Source organism: Durio zibethinus, chromosome 11, assembly GCF_047325235.1.
Source record: "Durio zibethinus cultivar Kanyao isolate XHJ-2024 chromosome 11, ASM4732523v1, whole genome shotgun sequence".
NCBI classification, from domain to species: domain Eukaryota; kingdom Viridiplantae; phylum Streptophyta; class Magnoliopsida; order Malvales; family Malvaceae; genus Durio; species Durio zibethinus.
In genome coordinates, this window is record NC_143172.1 from 17736228 (window position 1) to 17749471 (window position 13244).

The following is a 13244-nucleotide window of genomic DNA, read 5'->3' on the forward strand; positions in this document are numbered from 1 at the left end:
TTTAATATGAAAATTAATAATATATAAAAAATTATAAAAAATATTATTTATAATTTAAATTTGATAGATATTTATTTAATGATAAAAATTTTATAAATATTTTTACTAAAATGTTTATTTAAAAATATATGTCAAAATTTATTAAAATTTTTTTAAATTTTACATACTTAGTTTATGTAATGAGATCTTTTAATCTATTAATTTTATTTTTTGATTTTAATTTTTATTTAATCAATTCTAATTAAAAATTTTACGAATTTCAGCTAATAAACTTAATATAAGTTTTTCCCTCGGTTATTACGTCTTTTTATGAAATAATAGCTAACGAAATATTAACATGAGGTCTGAAACTATAAAATATGCAGATGTTCCGATAAGAACGGCACCATAGCAGTCATACATATTTTCTTGTTCTTTGATGCAACATTCAGATACCTATATCTTATCATCTGGCTATCTGGAAATATCTCAGAAAGGATTATATACTTCAGAGCTTTTTTTCGCCCCCAGCTCAACATGGGCGCTTTCTTTCTTTCCTCTGCTGTTATCTTACTTCTCATAGCCTTCTTCATTTCAAGTTTCAACCCCATTTGTTCTAGCTCTGCTTGGAGCATTAACTTTGGTTCTGATCATATTTACAGCTTTATTCTTATTCCTTCATGTTGCAGAATTAATCTCAAAGGACAAAAGGCCTCCTGTAGCTGGTCTAATGTTACATCAGCTCGTGCCTTTAATAGACTTTTTGATTACCAAACATCTCTTGCTAAGAAGCAGAGCACTTACCGACTAATTATGCCATTGCATACAGAAATTTATACTGCCGACCCAGTTAATGTCGAACATTTACTAAGAACCAACTTCCCTAATTATGGAAGGGTATCAATCTTTTGTGTTATCCTTTTAAGCTTTATTATCTTTCTTTCTATGAGCATATGAAATTTTGGTGTTGTGGCATTACGGGGTGCCCATACCGAGATAATGAGAGATCTCCTTGGTGATGGTATCTTTGCTGTAGATGGAGAGAAATGGCGCCATCAACGGAAGCTTGCAAGCTATGAATTTTCAACCAAAGTTTTGAGAGAATATAGTACTGCTGTGTTTCAGGATAATGCTGCAAAATTGGTTTCAAGAATTTCAGTCATGGCAGTAGCTAAGCATGCTATGGATTTGCAGGTTCCTGATCTTGCTTGTAACTTTAGTACACTACAAACTTTGGTAAAATTAACCTTTAAAATGAATTTTCAAGCACTTGGATCAAGCATTTACCTGGCACAGGAGAATTTAGATAATCATCCTTGAGGTGACTCGTTATTTTGGATTCTTTTGGAGGTGGAAAAAGACTTTTGATTCGAGACTAAATTTTGGCAATATATTTTGTTTAATCCTTTATCTTGAGAAAAAAATGGAGAAAAAGATTCAGTGAAGGAAAAAGAAAATCTAAAGCATGCCATTAGAAAAAACATTCAGGGGTTTTAGCAGTTCTTTTTACTTGGTGTTAGTCACAGCATAAGGACTCAGGTCTACAAATGATTTCTCCTTCTCTTATTAAATTTTACATTATTTGCAGGATATGTTTATGAAATCAACGTTAGATTCAATTTTCAAGGTGGGATTCGGAGTTTAGTTAAATGCATTATCTGGCTCGGATGAGTTAGGAAACCAATTCACGAGGGCTTTTGATGTCTGTAATGTTATTGTGTTTTGGAAAGTTAAAAGGTTCCTAAATATAGGATTAGAAGCCGCTCTTAAGAGAAATGTCAAAATCATTGATGACTTCATTTTTGAATTGATTCAGTGCAAGAGGGAGCAGATGAAAAATGAAAAGCTTGTGGTAAGTAAATTCCACTATTGATTAATAATACATATGAAACTTTTTGTTTCTTGAGTATTCAATTTGCGAATTGTTTACTAATGGGCAGAGGGAGAAGAAAGATATATTATCAAGCTTTTTGATGGAGAGCGAGAGGGATCCTGAGAACATGACTGATCAATATTTAAGATATATAATTCTCATCTTCATGACAGCTGGCAAAGATACATCAGCAAATACACTCACTTGGTTCATATACATGGTTTGCAAACGCCCTCTTGTTCATGAGAAGGTTGCATAGGAAGTCACAGAAGCAACTTAAGCTGAGCATAACCTATGTGCTGATGAATTTTCAAGGATGTTGACGGAGGAAGATATAGACAGAATGCAGTATCTTCACGCGGCACTGACTGAAACTCTTCCACTTTATCCAGCAGTTCCTGTGGTAATATTTGGTTTCTTTATCTAATTTCTGTCGAAAATATAACTAGGTTTTATGTTTCAGTAAAGCACATCAAGTACATCACCGATTATTTATTTTCTCATAGACATTAGCTCAATGCTTCTTTAATCACTATGGCTTCAACCCTTTATAATGTGCTTGAATGTCTCTAAAAAACATTCATCTGCTCCATTCCTAACGCAGGATTGGAAGAGTTCAGCAGAGGATGATGTTCTCCCTGATGGTTTTAAAGTAAAGAAAGGAGATGGGATAAATTACATGCCTTATGCCATGGGAAGAATGACATATATTTGGGGAGAGGATGCTGATGAATATCGCCCTGAGAGATGGCTGGATAATGGCAATTTTTGACCACAGAGTCCTTTTAAGTTCACTGCATTTCATGTAACATTTTTGCTTTAACCTTATTTTAAGAGTATTTCTTGATATTCTCAATTTGTTTTAATTGAACTGTGATATATTCCCAGGCCAGGCCTCGCATCTGCCTGGGGAAGGAATTTGCATACACGCAAATGAAAATCTTCGCTGCTGTTCTCCTCTACTTCTTCCAATTAAGACTCATGGATGAGACGAAAGAGGCTACATATTGAACTGTTGGTGCCGAGCTGAGGGTATTTTTGTAAATGTAGAAAAGAAGGACGGTTAGAGGTAAAAGCAAAGGGTGTTCCCTACATTTGCAATTTGATGTGCAATTTAGTAAAGATCAGGTTGGCATGGAAGTAAGAAAGAGAGAGAGAGAGATGAGTGAGATGAACCTGCTTTTATGGTGCCTGAATCTTAATATTTATAGGTAAGCTGAGGGGGACCATAAGAGTATAATTAGGACAGTGTCGTGTTGAGGTGGCACTTACCATGTCAAGTCAACCTGATATGTTAGGTTGACACAAATGACAAAGATACTCCTGGTTGTCTGCTAAAAGCTTTGAGAGGGGAAAAGACCACTATACTTTATTGACCATTAAATGCCCCTAACACTCTGTTTCCTTATCAGGCGGTCTAAGTATCAGATCACTAAATTTATTACCGATATCCCCAGTGTGGGATAAATTGGCTGCATGGTTCGTCGAAGGCTAACATTGTAGGGGGAGGTCGACTTTCAACGATGATTAGCTTTGAACCATGGTCTGACTTGGCAGTTATCAATCTCGCGCATGTGTTTTAGTTTGAGTGCATTATCGGTTTAAAGGTTACCGAGGTGATAATATTCTGGGGTGATTCAAGATTAATGCTCGAGTTCGTTTGACAGTGGTGAGACTTGTATTTTCTTTCAAAAATTTGGATTTGAGTTTTTATTTTAGACCTTGGAGGTGAACCAGGCTCTCAGTTTACCCCTGATGGTTGTCCAATTTAGATAACCCATCCTAGGGTTTGTCTAATTAGGTCAATCTGATAGCATTAAATGAGGAGAGAAGTGGTTTGAGTGAAAAAATTTAAAATGGAAAGATGAAAAAAAGTCTTCCTGCTCGTGCTCCAACACGTTGTGTAGAACGTGTTGTCCATTTGGTCTATGGCGCTTCTATATAAAAGGTTGATAGGGCTTTAGCTTTCCATCTTTTACTTTTTTTACTCTCTATCTAACCTAAAATTTTCAATCTCAACAGCTTTCTAACCTTCAAAGTTTTTTTTACACCCACTTCAGTATGTATTTCTAACCATGTCCTCTAGTATGAGTTTTGGAGAGGCTGAGAGCTATAGGGTAGAGCGAAGGAGAGGTCAACGAGGGCAGCATGATGATGTCTTGATCCCCCATATTATTGAGGGTTACAATTATTCAAAGATAGCTTATTAGTTCAACTCGATGTTTGAGAAAGGGCAATGGTGCAATGAAAAGAATGCTTGGGTAAAAGATGAGTGAATTTTAAGCACAGAAGAATTGCATGCTCAAATTGACTTCGAGCTTAAACATCCACTTGCTTTCCTCATCTCTTAGGTTGGTTCATCTTTTATGGTCGACCTTCTTTCCTTTTCGGTTATTCCCCCTTTTAGGATTCAATCTCTTCAACCTCTTACCACTTCTACTCTCTTCCCTCAATTAGTTTTTTGGACATCTCATCATCTCTTAAGGTGTCTCCACCTCGTTATTTTTTCTCCAAAATCGAGTTGTTTTCATCCACAACTTTTTTTTAAGATCCGTCTCCTACCCAAAGGTCAAATTCTTCTAACGAGAGAGGTTTTTAAGAGGGACAAAAGGCAAAAAGCTTCTCGATCGGAGAAAATGACAAAGAGGAAGAGAGTTCTATGGTGCAAGACGAACTTGCTGAGGTCCTTGTATATACTCTGTGTGACTTTAGTGTGATCGTCAATGTTATGATGAGCGAGCTAAATGGTAGGGTAAATCCAGAAAACTGTCCTAATATATGCTAAGCACATTATGTTCATGCTTTTGGTATCACTTTCTTTTTTTTTAGAGAGGGGTATAGTATAATAATGTTAAACTTTTTAGATCGGGTCATTAATAGATTAGAGCCACATCGGCTCTACGTGTATTAGGATTCGTTCATGGTCAGTCTGAGGTTTCTACTTCATCTTTTATTCATTTTAATTTTTAATTCTTACAATTTGACTATCACTCAACTCACCCTAAATTCTATTTGGTACATAGTCACTTTTATTATTCTTTGTCAATAACTAAATATCATTCATTTTGTCATTCTATTTAAAGAGTTCTTTTCTTTTAAAAAGTATTCTAGTGACAATAGGTGATTTTATATCATAACTCGACCAAATAAAAAACTTCTCATCGATTGCTTGAGCTTAATAAAAAATTGAAAATTACTCTTTTTATGCCTTGAGAAACAAAAGGCAAATAAAGATGATGAGCTTGAAGTTGAGGCTTAGGAAATAAGCATCACATTCGACTTTTTTATGGACATACCAATGGCCCTCTTTATCCCTAATCTGTCAGATTAGTATAAGATTTTGGATTTTACAAGTAGGGGGAGCTCATTGTTGATACTTATGGGTTGACTTCCCCGAAAGTGATAACATGACAAGGTATTGAGGTAGATTTAAGGTAGTCTCGTAGGATTTTGTTTTAAGTTAATTTTTATCTAACTGTTAGCTTAGTTTTGTAGAGACGATCGATAGCGACGACTTTGACATCTCGTTGTACCAATATTCTTCGAGGCCTAAAAGAAGCTAAAAGAAGACCTAGTTTGGGGCCTTGTCTTGTAGGGGAGACAAGGTGGTTAGCATTACTTTATCCTGTTTTCTCCTTGGTTGAAAGTCGAAAGGTAGGGCAAGTCAAGACCTATCCTTTACATCGGTATCGATACCACCCCTTTTAGCCAAAAAACTATGAATGAAGACCTTTTCCTCTACTCCTGAGAACCTCGAAGCTAAGGTATTAAGGCTTAGCTTAGAGAAAATATCCATAGAGTTGGAGTTTGCTTTAATAGATGATCTCATCTCTAACCTCAATGTTGCTAAAAGGTTTTACAAGGTCATAGTTTATTTTCTTGGTGAGTATCTCTTAACCTCAGCTTGATTTCTTACTATTATTATTGTTTTTATTTTTCTAAGTCTATGGTCTTTCTGTGTAGTTCAAAAGAAGTTCCCACCTTAGCTTATGGCGAATAGTAGCCAGACTCTCCACCATGCTTATCTTGTCATAGGGTTTATGTTGAAAGTTGAAAAAAAAATGGCTACCCTTGTCAAAGAGTACAAGAAGAGCTCAGAGACATTGGGCAATATAAGGTCAAGCCTTAATGTATCCCATAAAAAGAAGGCTAAGATGAGAAAAAAAGTGGATAAGCTAATAGCAAAGCTAGAGGCCATCTCGATTGACAAGGCTTTTAACTGAATCTATAAAGGAACAAGTCAAGTTGAAGCTTAATGATGTTCAGGCTAAAATCATAAGGTTGAAGTCCAAGGAGGCTTGAGACAAGAGAGAGAAAAAACTGAAGGTGAAAGCTGTGGAAGAGTATAAGGCCTCCGATGAATATCTCTAGATAAAGGTAGAGTTTTCTAGAAAGAACGTACTTAGTGCCTTTTAGTTGGCCAAAGATGAGGTAGAGTTCAAATTCTATTCTTTTAGCCTCGACCATTTTGATATCGACATCAACAATATTAGATTGAGATATTATCAAAATCAGTTCGATAAAGATAAGGAAGAAGAAGATAAGGATAAAGATTAGGCATTAGAAGATAAGTTGGAGGCCACTTTGGGGATCAAGGAAGAAGATGTAAAGGTCATCGAAGGTGAAGTCATCCTTCCTACTCATGTTGAAGATAGTGCTCCTCCACCGCTGTTATTGCTGACAAATAAATTCTATAATTTTTTATTTTTAACTTTGTAAATTTTAACTTTGAGGTCAGCTTGTTTGTAATGACCTCCCATATTTTAACCAATGTATTTTGTTACAACGAAATAGAAAGAAAAATTTTCTTAAGTTTCAGCTTAGATTTACCATAATTTTTTTTCTTATTTGCATAAGTTTCAGAACGATTAACCGATCTAAAGGTAGATAATTGGATTGAAGACTTACATAATTGCTTAAATCATATGAACATACTTACAAGTTCTAGGTTAGATTTTTTTAAATAACTTAAACGTAAGCGTACTAAAGATAAATTAATTAATATGTTTGTGTACAAAATAATATAAGTGTAAGCTCAGTTTGAATTGATCTACTGGTAATAGATTTGATTTGCATTTTATATCTTTAAGATGGCAATGCCATTCATAAAATAATGTAAGTGTGAGCTCAATTTATTTCAAGCTACTGATAATAAATCTTTAAGTTGTCTATGTTTAACGCCCTTGGGATGATGTTGTCATTTAGATCTTATAATTTGTAAGTTGCATCATGAACGAACTCCTTAACAATATATGATCTTTTTTATGTTGAGACTAATTTGCCACCTCAGTCATTTGTCCCTGAAGTTTCAACATTTTTAGGTATTAGGTCACCTTTCATGATGTGCTTACACCAGACCTTTTTATTAAAATAGTTAGTTACCTTTTATTGGTAGGCTGTGATCCGTGTTAGGGCTATATCTTTTTGTTCTTCGATGAGGTTGAAGTCGACCCTAAGCATGTCTTCATTTTTCTCTTTTAACACCAATTCAACTTTTAAACTTGGTAGACCGATCTTAACTAGTGCTATGATCTTTGTTCTAAATGCCAAGTAAAAGGGAGTTTCACTAGTAGGCATCGTCGTGGTCATTTTTTAGGGCCCACATAACTTTTGGTAACTCATTGACCCACTTCTCTTTTACCATGTTGATCTTTTTTTTAGAATTTCTAATATTATCTTATTTACAACTTTCGCTTACCCATTAGACTGAGGGTGGGCAATTGACGTGAACTTGAGATCGATGTGAAGATTTGAGCATCATTCTCTGAACCTTGGATTTTTAAATTATTTGCCATTGCCTGTTATTATAAACTGAGGTAATCTGAATATACAAACTATGTTTTTCCACATGAATTTCTTGACTTATGTTTCTATGGTGATGGTTAGGGCTTTAGCTTCTAACAATTTTGTGAAGTAATCTACTGCCACTAAGACGAATCTCTTTTGACTTATGATCGGGGTGAATGGTTCGAGGACATCTATTTTTCACTGCATAAATAGCAATGGGTTGATGATAAAAATTAGCTCGATTAAGGATAAGTGTTGCATATATGTAAATCTCTGACACTTGTCATATTTTTTCACTAGTTCAATCACATCCCTTTTGATGGTGGACCAATAATAGCACTATCTCAGCACTTTATAAGCCAAAAGTTGAGGTCCAAGGTGACTTTCATATATTCTTTCGTAAATTTCTCGTAGAACGTACTCTGACTCTTTTTCATTAACATATCTTAAGTGGGTAGGCTAAAAGATATTTTATATGATTTTTCTCTGATCATTGTGTATTGGAGGGCCCTTCTCATTAATGCCCTAACCCGAACTCTTTTGTTAGATAACACTCTTGTGTTCAAGTATGCTTTAAGTGACATCATTCAGGTTTCTTCCTCTGTGACCTATCCCACGAACTTATCTTCGATATTTTTATATGTTAGTTCTTCTACTAAGATTTGGTCCAAACTTCATATTACTGCTATTGAAGCTAATTTAGAAAGGGAGTTTGCTATTGAATTTTTTTATCTCGATATTTTTTTCACCTTAACTTTCTTGAAGCCAACTATCAAAGTTAACGCTTTGTCAAGATACTTTCAAATTCTATCTTTTCGAGCTCCAAACTTTTCATTTATCTGACCAACCACCAATTGAGAATCATTATAAGCGATTATGTGTTGAACATTCAGCTCGGTTGCCAACCTTAGGTTGGCTATCAATGCCCATATTTCATTTTATTATTAGATGCCCTGAACTTGAATCTCAAAGTATATGGGTACTGTAGCCCTTCTAAGCTGATCAAAATGAGGGTAGCTCTTTTATCTTGGGTTGTAGCTGATCCGTCGACATAAAGCTTTTAATCATCCTTATCCAGGGTCTCTTTTTTTTTGTTCTCAAATTATCCTTCTGGTTGTATTGAGGTGCACTATACAACAAAGTCTGTCGGTACCTATAATTTTAATGTCAATTTGGGTGAAATGTATAGGTCGAATTCGCTGAGCTCTACTACCCATTTGATTAGCCTTATCGATATTTTAGGCTTTTGTAAAACTTACCTCAATGGCTGATTGATTAGGACATAGATCGTGTGGGCTTAAAAGTATGACTTGAGTTTTTTGGTCAGGGTGACAATGGCATAGCTTAATTTTGGTTAGTGCTTTGTCAAGATACTTTTAAATTCTATCTTTTCGAGCTCCAAACTTTTCATTTATCAGACCAACCACCAATTGAGAATCACTATAAGCGGTTATGTGTTGAACATTCAGCTCAGTTGCCAACCTTAGATTGGTTATCAATGCCTCATATTTCATTTTATTATTAGATGCCTTAAACTTGAATCTCAAAGTGTATGGGTACTATAGCCCTTCTAAGCTGATCAAAATGAGGCTAACTCTTCTATCTTGGATTGTAGCTGATTCGTCGACATAAAACTTTTAATCATCCTTATCCAGGGTCTCTTTTTTTTTTTTTTTCAAATTATCCTTTTAGTTGTATTGAGGTGTGCTATACAATAAAGTCTGTCAGCACCTATGGTTTTAATGTCGATTTGGGTGAAATGTATAGGTCGAATTCGCTGAGCTCTACTACCCATTTGATTAGCCTTATCGATATTTTAGGCTTTTGTAAAACTTACCTCAGTGGCTGATTGATTAGGACATAGATCGTGTGTGCTTGAAAGTATGACTTGAGTTTTTTGGTTAGGGTAACAATGGCATAGCTTAATTTTTCTATACCGCTGTAGTTAACCTTAGGCCCTGTTAATACTTTGCTTACAAAATAGATTGATCGTTGTTTTTTTTCTTCTTCTCAAACTAGGATCAAACCAATAGCTTGATCTATGCTGACTAAGTATAAGTACAATATTTCGCCAGTCCTCGATTTAGACAAGACATATGGATAGGATAAGAACTCTTTGAGTTCATTAAAAGCTTTTTGGCATCAGGGAGTCCATATAATGTTAAGACATTTTTGAAAATTTTAAGAAATGGTATGCATCATTTTACCAACTTGGACATAAATCGACTGAGTACGATTATTCTACCGATTAACCTTTATACTTCATTTACTTAGGTTAGCACCTTCATTTCTAGGATCGCCTAAACCCTTTCAGGGTTTGCTTCTATTCTTTTTTGGTTGATCATGTAACCAAAGAACTTACTTGATATAACCTTAAAAGCACATTTGCTCAATTCTCATATTATACTTTCTCAAAGTATTGAAGGTTTCTCTGAAGTCATCTAGATACTCAATTAAACTCTTGCTCTTGACTATCATGTCATCTATATATCTCTTAATATTATGGTTGATTTGATCTTTAAACACCTTATTCACCAAACTTTGGTAGGTCATCATTGCATTTTTTTATCCAAAAGGTAAGACTTTGTAATAGTAAAGGCCTTTTTTAGTAATAAAGGTCATTTTATCCTTTTTTTTTTAATATTTTGATCTAATTATAGCCAAAATAGGCATTCATGAAGCTAAGAAAGTTATGCTCAGCATTATTATCTACTAGTCGATCTATGCTAAAGAGAGGAAAGCTGTCTTTTAGGTAAGCTTTATTCAGGTTGATAAAGTCTATAAACATTTTTCATTTTTCATTGTGCTTTTTGACTATAATCATTTTGACTATCCACTCAAGGTAGTAAACCTCCTTGATAAAGTTGACTCACAATAATTTGTTAATTTTTTCCTCAATGGCCTATTATCTTTTGGGGGTAAAAATTCTTTTTCTTTTGTCGAACTAGTTTTACCTTAAGATTAATGTGTAGTCTGTAGACTATCACTTCAGTATCAATTTTGGGTATATCAGATGGTGTTCAAGCAACTAGGTTAGGATTATCTTTTATGAGTTGAATCAATTGATCTTTATGTTAGAGCTTGGCTCTGATCTGCATGTATTTTTAAGGAATATTATTTAAGAATGAGATTGTCAAGAGGTCTTTAGTCGGTTTAAGTTAGTTTTCATCCAAGTTTGGTTTTTGATCAATTATCTCTTTTTGTTCAATTAGGTCAGGATCATTTCTTGTAAAAATAGTCCTGACATGATGATTAGTATATTAAAGAACTTGTTAGATGTATTAGTAAAAGTGAAATATATTCTTTATTTTATGCTATGTTTTGGTCAACATGTGAGTTTGGTCCAAGTAATATCAAATTGTTTGCACCAGCTTAAGAGCTTGGTCATTTCTAATGTTATCTAAAAAAATTTAAAAAATGAAACAAAATTAAAGTTTTTCAGAGCTCAAGAGCTCATAACAGCTTAAGAGCATGCTTATCCTAGATTGATCTTACGGTCTATGCTTTTGTTGGTATTTTTTGCTTCTTGTTGGTTCATTATGTTGGTTTTCTTTGTTTTCAACCTCAGTGTCGACATGCTACCTGTTTGTTTCTCAGTTTTACCTTTCATTATTGTGATGCAAAGTTGTTGTGTCATTGACTAGTCTCATCAAACTTTTTCAACCCCTTCAGGTGTTAGGAATTTTACTTTTAAATGGGGAGTTGAGCCTATAAGTCGTATAACTGACTGGCTAGGTTGGCTTAATGTCATATTATAGATAGATGAGACATTCACTACCATGAATTCTAAGACTGAGGTAATTATTTTTGGTTTAGCCCCTAAAAATATTATAAGCTTGAAAGTTCTTCTTACGGACACCTGTTCATTCCCAAACGCCATTAATGTGGAGTGGTCGACTTTAACTAATCTTTGTCAATCCTATTTTCTTTAAATAGCCATAGTATATGACGTCGATCAAACTTTCATTATCAAATAGGATTCTTTTGACCATATAGGGTCATTTTCATTGCTTTTCAACTATTTGTAAATCTGAATAGGAACAAGTGGCTACGCTCTTTGTATGTTGTGATTAACCTTAGCTCCAAATTACTATACCAAGATCAAGTTACGCCTTTTAACGTAGTGGTTAGACCTTTGCACATTAGAGCCTCATCTGTTTTTGCATCATCATGTTAGTTCTATAAAGTTTCAAATGATCAGAGGGGTCAAAAGTACCATTGTATGTCTCTAAGATTGGCATTTTAAATCTTTCGGGAGACATGGCTTTGTCAATTTCTTCAGTAAAGGGTAAGGTTTCCAAAAACTTGAGTTCATCTTTAAATGCCATTGCCTTTGTTTTTAGTTTTTTTCTATGGCTTGCATCCGAGCTTTCAAATCTTTGTTTGATTAAAATTCATAGTCTGTTTGTTTGGATTTTTGAGTTTTTGGCATGTGTGAAATTGTGGTTGGGGCGGTGATGAGTTGGATTTGTGTGTTCTTCTTCTTTTGAGGTTGAAGAGACGAAAGCCTCTTCGTAGCTCGGTTGTTTAATAATGACTTCTCGATCATGTGTGATTAAGTTTGGCACTTTTGAAATTTATGGCTGGGTTATAGTTTGCAGCATTTACTTGATGGCTTATATTTGTTCTGTTAGGGCTTCAATTTGTTTCATGGTAGGTCCCATATGTGGTTGAGCTAGGCGGATAAAATACTAGCTAAAATGGGTCTCTGTTCTAGCTGAGACGGTTGCCTCTCCTTTTTCTTAGGTTTTTTTTCTTGATGGCATTGTTTTATGCTCGACTAATATGAGATCCCTTTATTTGGCTTGCCAAATGTTGGTATCGAGCTCCAACCTGAGGATTTTTTTTTGTAAATATAAAAGATGATTGTTAAAGGGAAAGGCAAGGGGTGTTCTCTGCGTTTGCACTTTGATGTATAAGTCAACAAAAAAGTAGAAAGGAAAAAGAAAGATGAGTGAGATAAACCTACCTTCATGCTATCTGAATCTTCATATTTATAAGTAAGTTGAGAAAACTATAAAAGAACAATTAAGAAAGGGTCGTACTGAGGTGGCATTGACCATATCATATCGGATCGATATAAATGATAAAGATATTTTCAATTATCTGCTAAAGGCTTTAAAAGAAATAAAAATTGCTATACCCTTTTAATCATCAAATGATCTTAATACGAACTATGTTCACTGTTCACATGGTTGACAGGCTCATTGTATGCACATTTCCCAAGGCGTAACTGTGAACTGTAAATATTTATTTTGTTTGGCATTTTCTTTTGTTTGAATGAAACGTGAATTCATTAACTTGGAATAAACCTCTCCTGTGTTACAACATCATTAATTTCCTGTGGGTAGCCTTCATAACAGACAAGATTTTCCCTACTATCCAATGCCAAACTTGCTAATAAATTTATTGCATTTATTTATGAAAAAATAAAGCTTAATGGCCGACAATACTTTGACTTAAAACCGTTAGGCAATAGGCCATAGGCCACATGTCTATTGTTAGAAGTCATCCTTTCCCTTCAAAAGCGTGTTTGGTAGCCGCTGGCCCACGTCCCAAACTGATGGTAATTGCCTTAGCAAATGGCCTTTTAATTAGGTTACCG

The 13244-nt window shown here is 34.6% G+C and overlaps 1 pseudogene; it reads left to right on the plus strand.

The window, feature by feature from the left end:
• The first annotated feature begins 318 nt into the window (after positions 1–318).
• Positions 319–12872, plus strand: LOC111290219 (cytochrome P450 704C1-like; annotated as a pseudogene).
• Positions 12873–13244: the final 372 nt, after the last annotated feature.